The sequence below is a fragment of the Nelumbo lutea genome, chromosome 7 (genome assembly GCF_056320005.1).
Source record: "Nelumbo lutea isolate HS-2025 chromosome 7, American lotus-T2T, whole genome shotgun sequence".
Taxonomy (NCBI): Eukaryota; Viridiplantae; Streptophyta; class Magnoliopsida; order Proteales; family Nelumbonaceae; genus Nelumbo; species Nelumbo lutea.
In genome coordinates, this window is record NC_142690.1 from 43,025,535 (window position 1) to 43,044,157 (window position 18,623).

The following is an 18,623-nucleotide window of genomic DNA, read 5'->3' on the forward strand; positions in this document are numbered from 1 at the left end:
GTCACACGCTCGAATAACATAACACGTATGATACTACTTAATAGACCTTACACACTCAAATTTTTTTCCTATAATTTTTGTTGTCAGAAAGGGCCATCCGTTTGAACCGGACAGTCGAACCGCCATTTTTTTATTTTTTAAATTGGGAAACATCTAGGCAATCGGTTCCATTTAACCCTAATCCTAGTCCCTGGCCAAAAATCATTGAATTAGTCAACGACCCATTGACCCGAGCAGTCGAACCGTCGACCTGTTCAATGGTTTCTGGTCGTTTTTTATTTTTATTTTTAATTTTTTTGTCAGAATGGGTCATCCGTCTGTTTGAATCGAACAGTTGAACCGTCGATCCAAAAACCAGTGGTTAGAACGATTCCATTTTTGGGTTGTATGGGTCACACACTGAAATGACATAACACATATGATACTACTTAATGAACCTCACACACTCAATTTTTTCCCTGTAATTTTTGTTGTCAGAACGGGTCATTTGTTTGAACCAGACAATCAAACCGTCGACCCAAAAACCGGTGTCCATAATGATTTTGTAATTTTTGTTGTCAGAACAGGCCATCCGTTGGAACCAGACGGTTGAACCGTCGACCCAAAACGGGTGGGCAAAAGGGGAGAACACCCCTATCCCTTTAATAGATATATATATAAGATACATCCTTAAAGGTACATTTTCTCAATCCCTATTTGCTAATTCTCTTTTTCCACCATGACACACCTTACACTTTTAGCAACTCTTTCAAGCTCTTGAGCTCCCTTTCAACTCCTTTACCTCGATTGACTTGAGCACCAGAGGCTCTGCCCCCGAGAAAGAAGTTTGGGGCCCTTGCTGTATTTTTTAAGTATAGGTCACCACTACTGTTGTGATCTTCAGGTCGACTTTCCAACTTTCTCATTGTTGAATTGTGTAGCAACAAGAAGCAAACAACTTTTAAAGTGGGAAATTTAAAAGTTATTTGACCATCAAACTATTTGACCTGTTTAGTGGGGTCTGTGTTTGATATTTTTGGTTTTATAGAAGTTAAAAACACAAAACTTTGAGAGGGTATTCATTTTCTAAGTTTCTCTTAAACTTACCTTAAGGTTGGAAGCTTTGACCCACCCCTTTGAAACCTACCCATACCCACCCATTTGAGTAGCAAGTTAATATGATCCGAGCAACCCATTAGGGTCAAGGGAAAAATGTCAAGAGTACCCATTGAGTCATAAAATTTGAGGTTTGCATAACTCTACGTGCTAAGGTGAAAGGGTTTAGAGTTGCATAGGTCAAAGGATAGACTAAGAGAGTAGAGAGACACAATGACGACCAATGAGTAATAGACTAAGAGTCGAATAACTCTTAGAGTGAGAAAGTTGACAACTGACGAATTAACAGACTAATGATAAGGTTCGAATAACTCAACTGATGGATAATGATCGTAATAATGCCTTTTTCTTCTTTACCAATGATGGAAAGAGAGAGTATTTCATTCATCCTTTGTTTCTCTAGTCTTCTACAAAGCTAGAGGACTTTCTATTTTTTTTCTGCCATCATAATGATGGCCAACGACTGAGGTTCAAAATTGAGCTTGCACTAGATCTCTCTTTGGTCTTTTTGCCATTTTAGAACATGGTTGGAGGCTTTGTTTCTTTCCTTTTTATTCCACTGTAGTAATAGTTAACATCTAAGGTTCAAGATTAGGTTACACCAGTTTTTGCTTTTTTCTTGAAGCGACAACCGACAACCGAGGTTCAAGATTGAGTTTGCACAAGATTTGTTGCAAACCTATTTGGGTTATGGTTGAGCTGGCCCCGGGTGCCATGTGTCACCTCCATGACCGTCTTATCTCTTTTGCCACGTTGGCACCATGTAGGATGGATAGGCATGACCATGATAGGAGAGTGTCGTATGGATAAGGAGGACAGCTCCACTAGGGATTAGTTCTTATCTTGAAGACCTCGACGAATAACCTCATCCTGACAACCCTGTAAGCCTCATCTGAATCAAGCATGGACCTTCGGCTATAAGTAGGTAACTTCCACTCAAGGTAAGGGACTTTTGATTCTTCGACACCCATACTGTCATTCTGCTTCGATTAGCATTGCTCTCAACTACTCGGCCCGATCACCCATTCTTTTCACTAACTTGAGTGTTGGAGTACCTACCTAGGGAACAACTCCTTGGGCCTCTAATTGTTTTCTTGTTTCGTTTCTTGCTGTGCGGCTTCGTCCTTCCACCTCAGCCTCATCTAGTTGGTAGGATTATTTGACTGTGATCTTAGTTCTAGACACCTCGAGTCGAACAACATCAGATTGGTGCCATTTGTGGGAATCACACAAAAAACCATTCTGAAATCTCTCTCCATGCAATCAAGAAAGATGCCAAGAAAAACATCTGACCTCTCTATAGGCCAATCCCCATCTCGGGAATCCTACTCTCACTGCAGCCCCCTACATCGCAAGTCCCAGCAATAGTCTCAACAACAAACTGTGGTCGACCCCGCCCAATTCCAGGTGATGTAGCAAAAGGTCGACCAGATCCTCGCGATGATGCAAATGTTGGAACAAATAGCACAACATCAGACCATCCCTCTCCTGATCCGATGCTTAATACGGTCGATCCTCACCCTGAGGACCCCAAAAAGCATCATCCAGACAAGCAAAGGGTTCGGTCTGATCAAGAAAGCTACCAGTCATCAAGAAGATCGGACTCCTCATCCTAGTCCCATTAACACAATAATCGCAGCAAGACACATCGCTCATCAAAAATCTTGGTGAAAGAAAGGCTTGGCAAACGGACACAACAACAACAGGGCTCCAACACCGAGTCTAGCTCAGTCAAGGACTGCCTTGTAGTGCCCAAGAAAGAAAGGATAATGCACATGGCTCTAGACAACAGGGATGCAGAGATTAAGGAACTCAGGCAGCGCCTGACTGAGTTAGAGCATTGCCAGGCTGATAGAAGTGTGGCTCCTCCCATAGTTTGACCTGTAGAACTTAACAACCAACCGGCCAAAGAGCCCATCTTCACTCAAGATATCATGGATGAGCTCCCCCAACTGGCTAGCGAGCATCACAGTTCAAAAAGTATGATGGATCTGCAGACCCTAGCGACCACGTTGAAGGCTTCAAGGTCTTGATGATGCTGCATGATTCATCTAATGGTTTGATGTGGAAATCCTTCATAGCGACCCTCAAGGGAGTTCCTCAAACATGGTACTCGTCCCTTCCCTGCACTCCATCTCCTCTTGGGAGCAGCTGGAGAGCCAGTTCCTAGCACATTTCATGGCCAGCAAAAGACACTGGAAAACTTTAGCAAGCCTCATTCAGGTGCGATAGAGGAAGGGAGAGTCTCTCAGAAAGTACTTGGCGAGGTTCAATGCTGAGGCCCTACAAGTCCAAGCCTTGAACCAGTCGAAGGTAGTTATAGCTATCATGCAAGGCCTACACCCCTTCCCTTTCAGTTTCTCAATATCAAAGAACCCCCCCCCCCCCCAAACCATGGCCACAGTGATGACTCATGCTTAAAAACAAATCAACATTGAAGAAGCACAAAAACAGATGAGGGGTGAGGAAGAGCAGCACTACAGAAAGAAGAGAGACCCCAATGAAGGCAGGTCAGAGAGGGCAAATCAAGACAGCAAGAGACAAGACCGCCAACCTAACCGAAGACCGAGGACTCCACCACCGACCTACCAGAACTTCACACTGCTGAATGCACCTCGATCAGAGATTCTAATGCAGATCTATGACCGCAACTACGTCAGGTGGCCTGAGAAGATGAAGTCCCAAAACAACAAGAGATATAGGGACAAATACTATGACTTCCATCGAGACCATGACCACAAGACAAATAGTTGTTGTGATCTGCCCCAACACCTCGAGGACCTGATCCGGCATGGATATTTGGGAGGCTTCATCAACATCATAAGAGCACAAACCAAAGGAAGAACCGCACTAGGCAGACAGACCTCCAACTCGGGCTACCCCATTTGGGGTCATCGCCATGATCTCAGGAAGGATGGTCACCGGGGGAGAGAGCAGCTTGGGCCATAAGGCATTTACATGGCTGCTCGAGATCGACAACAGGGAGTAGAAGAGAAGGTGACGGGATAATTTGACTACTTTCATAGATGATGACCTCAGGGGCATGATGACACCCTTGTGATAACAACCAAGGTGGCAAACTTCGAAGTTCAACACATCCTAGTTGACATGGGAAGCTCGGTGGACATTCTCTTCGAGGAAGCCTTCGAACAGCTTGGCATCTGCTAGGATTGTCTCACCCTGTTCAACACTCCCCTGATGTGTTTTTCTGGAGAGTCCCTCATGCCCAAAGGGAAGACTGCCCTACCTCTTTTGATCGGAGATGGTGACATCACCACTATGGTGATGATTGGATTTATCATCATTTGATGCCTCTCATCCTACAACGCCATCCTTGGCTGGTCGACCTCGAATGCACTGTAGGCCTCGGTTTCCACATTCCACCTAGCAATGAAGTTCTCGACCCCATATAGAGTAGGTGTAGCACATGGAGACCAGAGAGTAGCACGACAATGTTACCCAACGTTCTGCCGAGGAAAGTGACAAGTCATGGAGATGCTGGCAACCAAGAGCATAGATTTGCAAAATGAGTTGAAGACACAACGCAGCTAGCCCATCGAAGACCTCATACAAGTGTCGCTCTCCGATGAAGACCCTGAGAGGACGGTCCAAGTGGGATCCCTCTTAGAAGATCATCCCCGGGAAGACCTTGTACAGCTGCTAAAGGACAATGCAGACATGTTCGCTTGGTCAGTGGTAGACATGCTAGGGGTCGACCTTGAGCTCATCACTCACTGTTTGAACGCCGACTCTTATTACTGACCCATCAGGCAAAAGAAGAGGAGTTTTGCCTTAGAACAGTGGCAAGTGATTAGCAAAGAAGTCCATGAGCTATTCAATGTCGGCTTCATCTAAGAAGTAAAGTACCCAGATTGGTTGGCAAATGTTGTAATGGTGAAGAAGGCCAACAAAAAGTGGAGAATCAGCATCAACTTCACCGAACAAAGCCTACCCTAAAGATAGCTTCCCCCTGCTAAGGATCGACCAACTCATCGATGCAATGGTGGGGTGCAAATTCCTAAGCTTCATGGATGCATTCTCAGGCTACAACTAGATCCAAATGCATTCGGACGACCAAGAGAACACCACCTTCATCACCGATCGAGGACTTTACTACTACAAAGTGTTGTCCTTCGGTCTCAAGAATGTTGGCACTACCTATCAGCGACTGGTGAACGAGGTATTCAAAGTACAGTTTAGCTGCATTGTAGAAGCCTACATGGATGACATGCTAGTAAAGAGCAAGAAGGTCAAGCACCACCTAGCCGACCTCAAGGAAGTCTTCAACACCCTCATGAAGTATCGAATGAAGTTGAACATGACAAAGTGTGCTTTTGGGGTCGACTTTGGCATATTCCTAGGGTTCATGGTCATGCAACGAGGAATCGAAATCAACCATGAGAAGATCAAAGCCATCCTCGACATGCAATCACCTCGGACCTACAAAGCAAACGCCATACCAGATGAGTAGCCATTCTCAGCAGGTTCTTGTCAAAGTTTGCTTACAAATGCATGCTCTTCTTCAAGGCCCTAAAAAAGGTGAAAGATTTCTAGTGGACCAAGGAATGTGAACAGTCCTTCTAGGAGCTGAAAAGGTACCTGAGTTCACTACCTCTGCTTACAAAATTGAACCTTGGTGACGAGCTACTGCTCTATCTCCCAATTGGAGACAAGGTGGTCAGCTTGATACTGGTGAAAGATGAGGACAAGGTACAAAGGCCAATCTACTAGACCAGTAAGAAAGCTTAGGCCATACTTCCAAGTCCACAACACCCGGGTGCTTATCGACCAACCTCTCAAACAAATCCTATAGAGACCTAGCCACCTAGTTAAATGGAGTGTGGAATTGAGGGAATTCAACATCGACTATGTGCTTCGACCATCCATCAAAGCCCAGGCCTTGGCCGATTTTCTGGCTAAATGCACCTTTTCAACAAGACCCAGTCACCACACCACCGGTATGGACTCTCCATGTGGACAGTTCATCCAACAAGCAAGGTAGTGGAGCCGACCTCATCCTCCTCGACCCAGACAACACCGTATTAGAGCACATCCTCAGGTTCAAATTTAAGGCATACAACAATGAAGCTAAGTATGAAGCTCTAATCACCGAACTTCAGCTCGCCCTAGACCTCGGTGCTCGGCGAGTCAAAGCCTTCAGTGATTCCCTGCTAGTGGTCAACCGGATTCATGGCCAATTCGAGGCAAGGACACCAACCATGATGAGTTACCTTCAAAGGGTGCAAGAGCTCATCCAACGACTCGAACACTCCACCATCCAGTATATCCATCGAGCTGAGAACATATGAGCTGACACACTCTCATAGCTAGCTAACTCTCCATAGGCAGACCTCGACCCAATAGTCTGGATGGATACACTAGCTCAACCCGGCATCTCTCCCACGACCTTCCTCATTCTTCCTATTCAGCATGGCATGTCCTAGATGGACCCCATAACACAATACCTTTGGGAAAACACACTACCAGAAGACCGAGTTGAAGCTAAAAATCTCGTGCACAGGTCGGCCTAGTTCTGCCTCATCTAGGGACAGTTCTACTGCCAATCACACACTCTCCCTACCTAAGGTGTATCCCCCCTTCCTAGCCTGACTGTATCATTAGGGAGATCACCCCAGTGCTCAAACCCTGTCTTACAAGGCACCTTGGCAAGGCTACTTCTAGCCGACCATAAAGCAAGATGTAGTCTAGCTCGTCAAAAAGTGTGATTGCTGTCAAATGTACTCCAACCTTCATCATCGACTAGCGGTCCCCATGAAACAGATCACAAGTCCATGGCCCTTCGCTTAGTGGGGAAGGGACATCCTCGGTCCTTTCCCCACCACAGTCGAGCAAAGGAAGTTCCTCCTTATCTCAGTGGACTACTTCACCAAGTGGATGGAGGCCAAAGCCCTGGCGTGCATTACCGCGCAAAATGCTCAGAACTTCTTCTGGCAGGGTATTATCTGACACTTTTGAAAGAATGGTAGGATCCATCTAATGGATGCCATAAAGGTTGCGGAATGGGTGGGAAAATTTCAAAAATTTTCCTACCTTCTCCCAACAGGGAATCATATTCCCTAAATTTAGAATACAATATTCAAGAATCCTACTTGAACCATAATCAAACCAGATCTGTACCAAAAGACAAATGGGAGGAATATACCTGATCCGGAGAAGCACTATCTCCCAAAGTTGGTGTTCACGCCCAAAGAATGCTCCAAGATCCGTTCCTGCTGAAGATGACACAGCTGTGGATGGAACAGAACCAGCAGGGTGCATCCTACACACTGGATCCTTCGCAAGTATTCTCTGGAAGCACTAAACACTGAATCTATTTCAGTCTTTCTTGCAAGACTGATGTCAAGAACAGATTTCTTGAATTTCTTTTCTACAAAGATCTAATCTTGCAAAGGAGATGGCGGCGGCAGGAGGAGAACTCTAAAGGCAAGAGAGGACCTCTCAGCCCTTAATGATCAAGCACTGCCCGACAAGAGAGGACCTCTCCCTCAGCTGCAAGGAACAGTGCCGCACTCTCCTCTCACATGGATCCCGGGAATTAAAACCATTTGCAAACAATTTGAAACCGTACATATATATATAAATATATTAATTTTGCAAAACAAAATTCCAACGATTGAAATCAACTGCCGGCAGTTTGGTTTCCATCAAAGAGAGTGCATTCCCAATCATTACCCTTTGTCTGACAAAGTGGCTGATTCTGTCACTATGATCACCCACTCAGATGAATTCTCAAACTGCCCCAACATACCCAGGTTTTGATCCCTACTAAGGATCTCATTGATTGGCATATCAAAGGCAGCCTGATCCAACACCTAGTGAAGTGTCATAATCGAGTCTAGGGGTCAGGTGTAACTTTCCATTTTTTCCCATCTATCTCCAAGGTCCAGGGCAATACTGGAAATCTGGTCCGATTCAAGGATTCAAGTAATCCCATACTGCATGTGCCTCGGTTCTTACCCTGGTGGCTGAGATAGGCCATCCCAACACTTGGTGGCACACCAGTATCAGCCTTGGCAGGATAAATCTCCCCAGACTTATCCAACGGCTGTGAACATTTAAAACTAACACGAGTCTCTATAAATGTCTAGTTTTAGGGTTTTACACAAAATTAAACCAAACAGCATGAATCAAACATGCACTTTATTTATTTCCACTAAACAACAAAAGTACATCCAATCTGATTGAAGCTAAGGGCATACAAAAATTGTCTAACAGCTCCCACTTGCACTTAGGTCCAATTTGGTACAAGCCGGAGTCCCATACTTTCCACATGTTTCTCAAACACCTTCTGTGTCAGTGGCTTAGTCAATGGGTCTGCCACATTATCCGCTGATGCTACCTTTTGAATTAGGACGTCTCCTCTACCAGCGATCTCCCGCAGTACATGGTACTTTCTCTCGATGTGCTTTGACTTCGAGTGAGCCCGAGGCTCTTTAGCCTGGGCGATCGCTCCATTGTTGTCACACAACAACGGGATGGGAGATGTGCTGGATGGAATCGCTCCCAATTCATGTATGAACTTCTTCATCCACACGGCTTCCTTGGCAGCTTCACTTGCGGCAATGTACTCGGCCTCGGTTGTGGAGTCTGCAGTGGACCCCTGTTTGCTGCTTTTCCAGCAAACAGCACACAATTCTATTGTGAAAACATACCCAGATGTAGACTTTCTATCATCTGGATCCGACTGGAAATCGGCATCGGTATACCCTAGAACTTGCAGTGAACTACCATCGAATACCAGACAAAACTCTTTTGTCCTTTGAAGGTATTTGAGTATGTTCTTCACAGCAGTCCAATGCTCCTGCCCTGGGTTTGCCTGGAATCTGCTTACCACACTCACCGCCTGAGCAATATCCGAGCGAGTGGACAACATGGCATACATGATGCTCCCTACGGCTGAGGCATAGGGAACGTCTCTCATGCTCTCAATCTCCTCAGAAGTCTTGGGAGACATCTTCTTGGAGAGAGTGACTCCGTGCCTGAAGGGAACGTTTCCTTTCTTGGAGTTCTCCATGCTGTACCTCTTGACAATTTTGTCAATATAAGCAGCCTGGGATAATCCAATTATCCGCTTCGATCTATCTCTATAGAGTCGAAGACCCAGTATGTATGAAGCTTCTCCAAGATCTTTCATGGAGAACTGCTGTGATAACCATACCTTGACCGAAGTCAACATTCCTACATCATTCCCAATGAGTAGGATATCGTCCACGTACAACACCAAAAAGGTGATCTTATCCCCACTAGACTTCATGTAAACACAGGGCTCATCCGGACTCTGCTCAAAGTCAAACGTTTTGACTGTAGAATCAAAACGGATGTTCCAACTCCTAGAAGCCTGCTTAAGTCCATATATGGATCTATTAAGTTTACATACCATGTGTTCCTGACCAGCAGCAATGAAGCCTTGCGGCTGCTGCATGTAGATATCTTCACTAAGATCTCCATTCAGGAACGCGGTTTTGACATCCATTTGCCAAATCTCGTAGTCATGGTACACTGCTACAGCTAGCAGGATCCTAATGGATTTAAGCATGGCCACGGGCGAAAAGGTTTCCTCATAGTCGATGCCTTCTTTCTGAGTATACCCTTTCGCCACCAAACGAGCTTTAAAGGTCTCAATCCTGCCATCGGGGCCCTTCTTCCTCTTGTAGATCCATTTGCAACCAATTGCTTTTACCTCGGAGGGCGGATCCACTAGAGTCCAGACTCCATTGGTCTCCATTGAGTCCATTTCAGCTCTCATGGCCTCCACCCACTTCTGGGAGTCTATGTCTAACATAGCTTCCGCGTAAGTCACGGGATCCTCTTCACTAGTCAAGGTTTCCACCAGGTAACTATCCTGGTCATAACCATATCGGACTGGTGGTCTGGATACCCGGGTGGTTCTTCTAGGTTGGTCATTACTTGGAATTTGTGGGACATCTCCCACTGCTCCTGAGCTCTCCTCATCAAGAACTATTTCCTGATGATGGGCGTCCAGGATGTAATCGGATTCTAAGAATTGGGTGTTTCGACTGCAAAAAACTTTTTGCTCACTCGGGTCATAGAATAGATAACCCATCGAATCCTTTTGGTAGCCTATAAACAGGCAACGGCTGGTTTTAGATTCCAACTTGTCCGCACTTGTTCTTTTAACGTGTGCAGGACAACCCCAAATCTACAAGTGTCTTACACTTGGCTTCCTTCCGGTCCAAAGTTCATATGGAGTTTTTGGAACTGATTTGGTTGGAACCCGATTCAGCACGTAGATAGCAGTCTCTAATGCGTATCCCCAAAAGGATGTGGGTAATTGTGAGCGTACGAGAAGCGACCGGACCATGTCCAACAAGGTCCTATTCCTCCTCTCTGAAACACCGTTGAGTTGAGGTGTAGCAGGAGGAGCTAATTGTGACACTATCCCATTGGCCTTTAAGTAGTCCCTGAATTCATCAGAGAGATACTCGCCACCTCGATCTGATCGAAGGGTCTTAATTTCTCTCCCTAACTGTTTCTTGACTTCCTGTCTGAACTCTTTGAACTTTTCAAATGATTCAGACTTATGTCTCATTAGGTACACGTAACCATATCGTGAAAAATCATCTGTAAAGGTGATGAAGTACACGTGTTGATTCCGTGTCCTAACACTTAGGGGACCACATACATCAGTATGTATCAGGTCAAGTGTGCCTTCAGATCATTCAGGCTTACCGTCAAATGGCCGCTTAGACATCTTACCTTGAAGGCAAGGTTCACAAGTGGGAAGATTTTCTACAGTTAGAAAATCCAAAGAACCATCCTTTACCAGCCTTGTGATTTGGTCAAAACCGATATGGCCAAGTCGGTAATGCCAGAGGCACGTGGGACTTACTGTATAACGATTCCTTTTCTTGGGATTTTCGACCGACGTAGTTTTGGTTAAGTTAGTTTCCAGAGAAGGATGTAGAACATAGAGATCGTTCTCTAGTTCCCCGCATGCGATGAATTTATTATTCCGTTTAACAGTAATCATATTACTAAAATAAACAGTATATCCATCAGCACATAGTTTTGAAACAAAAATTAAATTTCTTCTCAAGTTCTGTACATAAAGACAATCTTTAAGTACAAGTATTCCTTCTTTAAAAACTAATTCTATGGTTCCTATTGCCGCCGCTGCAACACTTGTAGTTGTTCCCAAGAATAGTGTCACTTCACCTTCACTCAACCTTCTGCTAACTTTGAACCCCTGCAGTGAGTTACATGCATGAGTTGAAGCCCTGGAGTCAACACACCAGGACACAGAAGTAACTAACGTGTTAGTTTCTATGACACAAGTTTCGATGTTACCTTTCTTAGATTCCAGGTAGGCAGGACAATTCCTCTTCCAGTGGTTGGTCTGCTTGCAGAAGTGACAGACATCAGATGCCTTGTTCTTCTTCTGCTTCTTAGGTTTGGTAGTTTTCTTCTGGGGCTTCTTTGCCTTTCTCTTTTTCTTGCCCGATTTGTTAGCTTCAACAAGCAAAACCACAGGCTCATCCTTCTTGAGTAGATCCTCGGCTCTCTGCAACATATTGCTGAGTTCCTGGACGCTGACATTCAGCTTATTCATATTGTAGTTCATTGTGAACGCATTGAAGGAAGAGGGCAAAGAATTGAGGATGGCATCCACTTGCGTGCCAAGATCTAGCCCGGATCCAAGAGCTTCAAGTTCGTTAATGTATCCCATCATCCGAAGACAATGGTCATGAACTTTCTACCCTTTGGTCATCTGCGCGGTAATGAACAATTTTAGGACCTTCTGTCGAGTAGAACGGTTCTGCTCTTTATACATTGTTCTTAGATTGTCCAATATGTCCTTGGCTAGTTCGATCTGATCGAACTGCCTCTGTATTGAGTTGTCTAATGAGGCAATGACAAAGCAGCGGGCTAGGGAGTTCTTATCCTCCCACTCTTGGTAGTTCCTCCTACGGGCCTCAGAAGCCCTATCACCCGGACGTTCCGGGGTAGAATTTTTCACCACCTTGTCTAACTTTTCGGAAGTTAGGACCAGCATAAGATTTCTGTACCAGTCGGCATAGTTTGGGCCCTTAAGCTTGTTATCGTCTAGAAGCTTTGCAAATTGACCGTTTGCCATTTTCTGATAAAATAGCAAAATCAATAGTCCACAACCTTAGTTTAATTCATGTTACCTACATAGATATGGCTTTTAATCTATGTTCCATTCCCATTTGTTCATCTCTGAGATTTCCCTCCTTTCTCAGTGATGGAGATGACGAAATGTCTCTAGAAATGTGAGAAATCACATGGGGTGCGTGAAGCCAACTGTTTCAGCTGCATAACCCCACCACCTTTCTGTGATGGATCATATCCACTCATCAAATGAGTTTCCTTTTGGCCTCTGTCAGACAAGGTTCAGAGCCGTTTTCAGGTAAACCTTTCTGTCCAGTGAGTGCACACCCATCATATTCAGGTTACACCAAGGTACCGTGAGAGATTTCCCATTTTCTGGTGAAGCCCCTCCCACATCGGTCTATGACGCCCCTATCATCTTATGAAACACTCTAATAGATCCAACAGCAAATGGATAGCCCAATTTTATGGTGTGTTTCCTCATTACTGAAGGACCCATCATTGTGCTAATGAGGGAAGGCCTTTAAAGAGTCCATCATATGGGTCTCCCTATCACATGCATTCATATTTGCTGGAGGGAACAAAAATACGCCATAGTTTTAATTTAGGTCAAACCAGAGTGGCTCTCACTGACTTTCATAAAGTCAGATTTCTAGTGGACCTTAATCGGCTAGGGGTTCCGTACGCATCCCTTTTCAGGGTTGTAGGGACCACCAAGCAAAGAGGGGTCATCCAATGACCTTGAAGGACACCATGGCAATGATGTGCATTCAGCCATGGTGTGCGCAAGAGCCACTAACGAGTCTTCATGGGCCAAGTACTTATGGCCCATGGTCGTAGCACATCAAACATCCAAACATCGTAAAGGAGGAATTGATCCAATCAATTAACTGTTGTAAAGCCCATTGAATAGCCCATTTAAAATATAAGTCATTAACAATTAATGTCTACTAGGTGTATGGGCTGAACCGCAGATAGCAGTTCGGCCCATACAGCTTATCTCACAGTAATGGGCCTTTTGCAGTTTTAACCCTTTAAAACTGGGCTTTACAGGTGAGCTGAATTAGTCCCTGTAATTGAACATCAGATTTGGAACAGCAAGTGTGAGAAATACAGACTGAAAAACAGTCCCTATCGAACCCCAGATTCGGTCCAAACAGTTTTGGTCCAATCTAGTCCGAAAGGATCCAAAACTGATTTTCAATTCAAGAATTAATTCATGAAAGATCTGAAATTAATAATTTTGATTTCAAACAATCACAAATCAAACTATGGATTGTTCGCACCACCTGCAAAACAGAGGTTAATCACAAGGGTTGCAGTTTCACAAACTGCAAATCGCAGAAAGCGATTTCTCCAACTGCAAATCTCCAGCACTGCCTTCTTCTTCCTTCTTCTTTAATCAAGAAAAAAAACAGAAATCCTATTTCTATTAATTACATTCTTGATCAAATCCTATACATTCAGTCTAAAAAAAATTTACAAACCGAATTAAATGAAATAAATAAATAGAAAGAAAAAGGGTGCGCAGACTATCTGCGCCAAATCTGCATTGCGATCTCCAGGTTCGAACAGTCCATTAAATCAAAATAAATAAAGAACAATTCTAAATAAATTTTGTATTTAATAAAAATTAATTTCAGATCAATCGCCCTTAACAAGAAACAGTTTCTTGAAAAAAAGAAAACAATCTGCGCAAATCTTGAAAGAACACCTTCTATCCATCTGCGCAGGGTCAGATCTGATTTTCTTTTGGTTCAAGATTCGAACCTGTGGCTTTGATACCACTGAAAGAATGGTAGGATCCATCTAATGGATGCCATAAAGGTTGCGGAATGGGTGGGTGAATTTCAAAAATTTTCCTACCTTCTCCCAACAGGGAATCATATTCCCTAAATTTAGAATACAATATTCAAGGATCCTACTTGAACCATAATCAAACCAGATCTGTACCAAAAGACAAATGGGAGGAATATACCTGATCCGGAGAAGCATTATCTCCCAAAGTTGGTGTTCACGCCCAAAGAATGCTCCAAGATCCGTTCCTGCTGAAGATGACACAGCTGTGGATGGAACAGAACCAACAGGGTGCATCCTACACACTGGATCCTTCGCAAGTATTCTCTGGAAGCACTAAACACTGAATCTATTTCAGTCTTTCTTGCAAGACTGATGTCAAGAACAGATTTCTTGAATTTCTTTTCTGCAAAGATCTAATCTTGCAAAGGAGATGGTGGCGGCAGGAGGAGAACTCTAAAGGCGAAAAGGCTGAACTGCCTTTCTTTCTTTTTCTGGAGTATGAGATCTGATCTCAATTCGCAGGAACCTTTCTTGCGATTTTTCTTGGTTCGAAATCTGTTGTATTTCTCTCCTTTTTGGTTAGGGTTTCTCCTCCTTTCTTCTTGATTAAGAATCTTTCTAATTAGGAGTTATCCCAATCCAAATCAGTATTTGGATAGGGGATAATCTTAATCCTATCTGCAGATAAAGTTAGCTTACTCCTGATCTTATCAGGAGGTTACCAGATTCAAATCTAATTTGAATTTGGTCTCCAAGAGTGGATAAGGCTAAAGGCCCAATCCTTTTACTAACATTAATCTCAGATTCGCCCCAAGTATGGGTGATCATATCAGCCCACCTCGAAATGGGCTTCTGGCCCATTAAGTGTTCAGTGTCTAATTAGTTTCCAATCTGCTGCCCAGTTGGGCTTCTTTGTGTGGCGTGGGACCCAAGCATTGATCTACACACCAGCCACATGGGTTCGGCCCAGCCTTTAATACAAGGCCCAGCCGAATTCACTGAAAAACTCAATGAACCCCTTGAGTCCATCATATGGACCCTATGGGCCCAACACTTACATTAAGTGGTCCCTGGGCCAAGCCATCTTATAAAAACCCAGGGACTGTGGGCAGGTGCAAGATTAGCCCATCAGGTATTATCCTCAATGGTCTTACACTTAACCTCTCAGCCCTTAATGATCAAGCACTGCCCGACAAGAGAGGACCTCTCCCTCGGCTGCAAGGAACAGTGTCGCACTCTCCTCTCACATGGATCCCAGGAATTAAAACCATTTGCAAACAATTTGAAACTGTACATATATATATATATATATTAATTTTGCAAAACAAAATTCCAATGATTGAAATCAACTGCCGGCAGTTTGGTTTCCATCAGAGAGAGTGCATTCCCGATCATTACCCTTTGTCCGACAAAGTGGCTAATTCTGTCACTATGATCACCCACTCAGATGAATTCTCAAACTGCCCCAACATACCCAGGTTTTGATCCCCGCTAAGGATCTCACTGATTGGCATATGAAAGACAGCCTGATCCAACACCTAGTGAAGTGTCATAATCGAGTCTAGGGGTCAGGTGTAACTTTCCAGTTTTTCCCATCTATCTCCATGGTCCAGGGCAATACTGGAAATCTGGTCCGGTTCAAGGATTCAAGTAATCGCATACTGCATGTGCCTCGGGTCTTACCCTGGTGGCTGAGACAGGCCATCCCAACACTTGGTGGCACACCAGTATCAACCTTGGCAGGATAAATCTCCCCAGACTTATCCAACGGCTGTGAACATTTAAAACTAACACGAATCTCTATAAATGTCCAATTTTAGGGTTTTACATAGAATTAAACCAAAGAGCATGAATCAAACATGCACTTTATTTATTTCCACTAAATAACAAAAGTACATCAAATCAGATTGAAGCTAAGGGCATACAAAAGCTGTCTAACATCTTTGGCATCCTTTGGGTTCTCATCATTGACAATGGCACTCAGTTCACAGATCAAAAGTTCAAAGCCTTCTGTGTCAACCTGGAGATAGACCGCCGAACTACCCCCATTCATTGACCTTAGAGCACAAGTCAAACCGAAGTGACCAACTAGACACTAATATACGGCCTGAAGACCAGACTGGATTGGGCCAAGCGAAGGTGGGTCAAGGAATTGCCCAGCATCCCCCGGGCATACAAGATCATACCACAGACAATGATCGTAGAGACACCATTCAGCCTAGCATACGAGGCTGAAACCTTGCATACAAATAGGCTCCTGAACTCTTCAGACCGAGCTCTACGATGACGAATGGAACAAAGAGGACCTTCATGCAGAGATCGACCTAGTGGAAGATGCACATGACCGAACATACCTCAAAATGGTAGCACAGTAGCAACGGATGGCCAAGTACTACAACTCTAAAGTCTGAAGAATAGAGTTCAAGATTGGCAACCTCGTCCTTTGCAAATTCATAGTACCCGTGCCAGGAGTAGGAAAGCTTGGACCAAATTGGGAAGGACTGTACAGAGTGACCAAAGTCCTTAGACCTAGTACCTATAGGCTAGAAGACCTCTACGAGAAGCTTGAAACGAGGAGTTGGAACATAGGGAATCTCAGAATGTACAATCAATGATATATAATCAATAAAGACACATTTCTACATTCCATTGTTCAGCACACACTGCACGACACACACTACACAACACATGTCACACAACACACACTGCCTAACCGAACTCTAACAGCTGAGGTGCCCATTCACTATGCACTGCTTAAAGCAATCACACATTGGCCACGTGCAACCGAGCAAGTTAACTAGCCGACTTGGCCAACCATGGCCAGAGCCCGAAGTAGGAATGATGCCCCCGCCTCCTAATGCTAGAGGGTGGCCATTGAACTCCGTACACCTAGCTGACGAACTGTTAAGCCAAAGCTAGCTAAGAAATGGCTAGCCTTAAAATCCTCTCACAGCAGAGATGGAATCCTTCCGCCTAGGAGTGTGTGGCCAAGTCATCAAACACCTCCTAATAAGCTATTGAAGCCATGAACTTGGCAACTCCTTCGTTCTCTGCCCGAGCCACCCTCTCATCAGCCTCCTTCCTTAGGGCTTCCCATGCCTCCTTCAGCTCGGTGATGCGACTCTTCAACTTACGAGTGGTGCCACTTTGTTCATCAATGCTTGACTTCAGTTCATCATTTTGGGCCTCAAGCTTGGCCAAACAAGCCTTCGAGTGCTTAACCTTGGCTTGCCCCACCTCATAAAGGCACCACACTGTCTGAAGGTGGTCAACCACGATAACCACCGAGCAAGCATTTTGCGAAAAGAGATCGACTATCAGCACAATAGAAGTAATCAACCAAAAAAAAAAGAAACCAAAGATGTGTGAAGACATACCATTGTGGCCTGACATAGAAGCACACTCTCCAAAGAACTACTTGAAGACCCAACGAGTTCATGCTTGATGGCTAGTGTCAGCAAGCTGTAGACCAGTTGCGTGAGGATGCCCTCTGTCTCAAGCCCATCCTCGGGCCAAACATCCCACCACAACACGTACATAGCGGGGTTGCTTCCCCTTCGACACATTCTCTTGTGGGGGAGGTGTTAGGCAGTGTATTCCCTTAGCTCCAATCAGAATGGTGTACCTTATGACATTTAATGTAAATGAATAAAGTACATATTTGAATTTTGTTATTATGGTGTGCTTCTTTGTAATACCCCTAAACTAGACACATATGAGACTCGTGTTAGTTTAGAATCTTCATAGTCATTGGATAGATCTGTGGAGATTTATCCTGCCAAGGCTGACACTGATGTGCCGCCAAGTTGGTTGGGGTGGCTCGTCTCAGTTGCCAGGGTGAGACCTGAGGTACATGCAGTGTGGGTTTTCTTGAAACCCTGAACCGGACCAGAATTCTATTATTGCCCTGGACCTTGGAGATAGATGGGCAAAACTGGAATGTTACACCTGACCCTTAGACTCGATTATGATACTGCACTAGATGTCAGATTGGGCAGTCTTTGATATGCCAATCAAGGAGATCCTTAGAGGGGGTCAAAACCTGGGTATGATGGGACAGTCCGAGAATTCATCTGAGTGGGTGATCATAGTGACAGGATCAGCCCCTTTGTCAGACAAAGTGAATGATCGGGGATGCACTCTCTCTGATGGAAACCAAAGCTGCCGGCAGTCGGTTTCAACCATTAAATTTTGTTTTGCAAAATATATTTATATAGAGATATACATACATACATATATATATATATTATGGTTTCAAAATATTTGCAAAAAGTTTTAATTCCCGAGATCCATATGAGTAGAGAGTGAAACACTGTACCTTGCAGCCAAGGGAGAGGTCCTCTCTTGTCGAGCAGTGTTTGATCATTATGGGCTAAGAGGTTAAGTATAAGACCATTGAGGATAATACCTGATGGGCTAATCTTGCATCTGCCCACAATCCTTGGGTTTTATAAGGTGGCTTGACCTAAGGACAACTTAGTGTAAGGGTTGGGCCCATTAAGAGCCCATGGTGATGGGCTCAGAGGTTCAATGTCTCTTACAATGAATTCGGCCAAGCCTTGTAACAGAGGCTATGTTGAACCCATGTGGCTGATGTGTAGATCAATGGTTGGGTC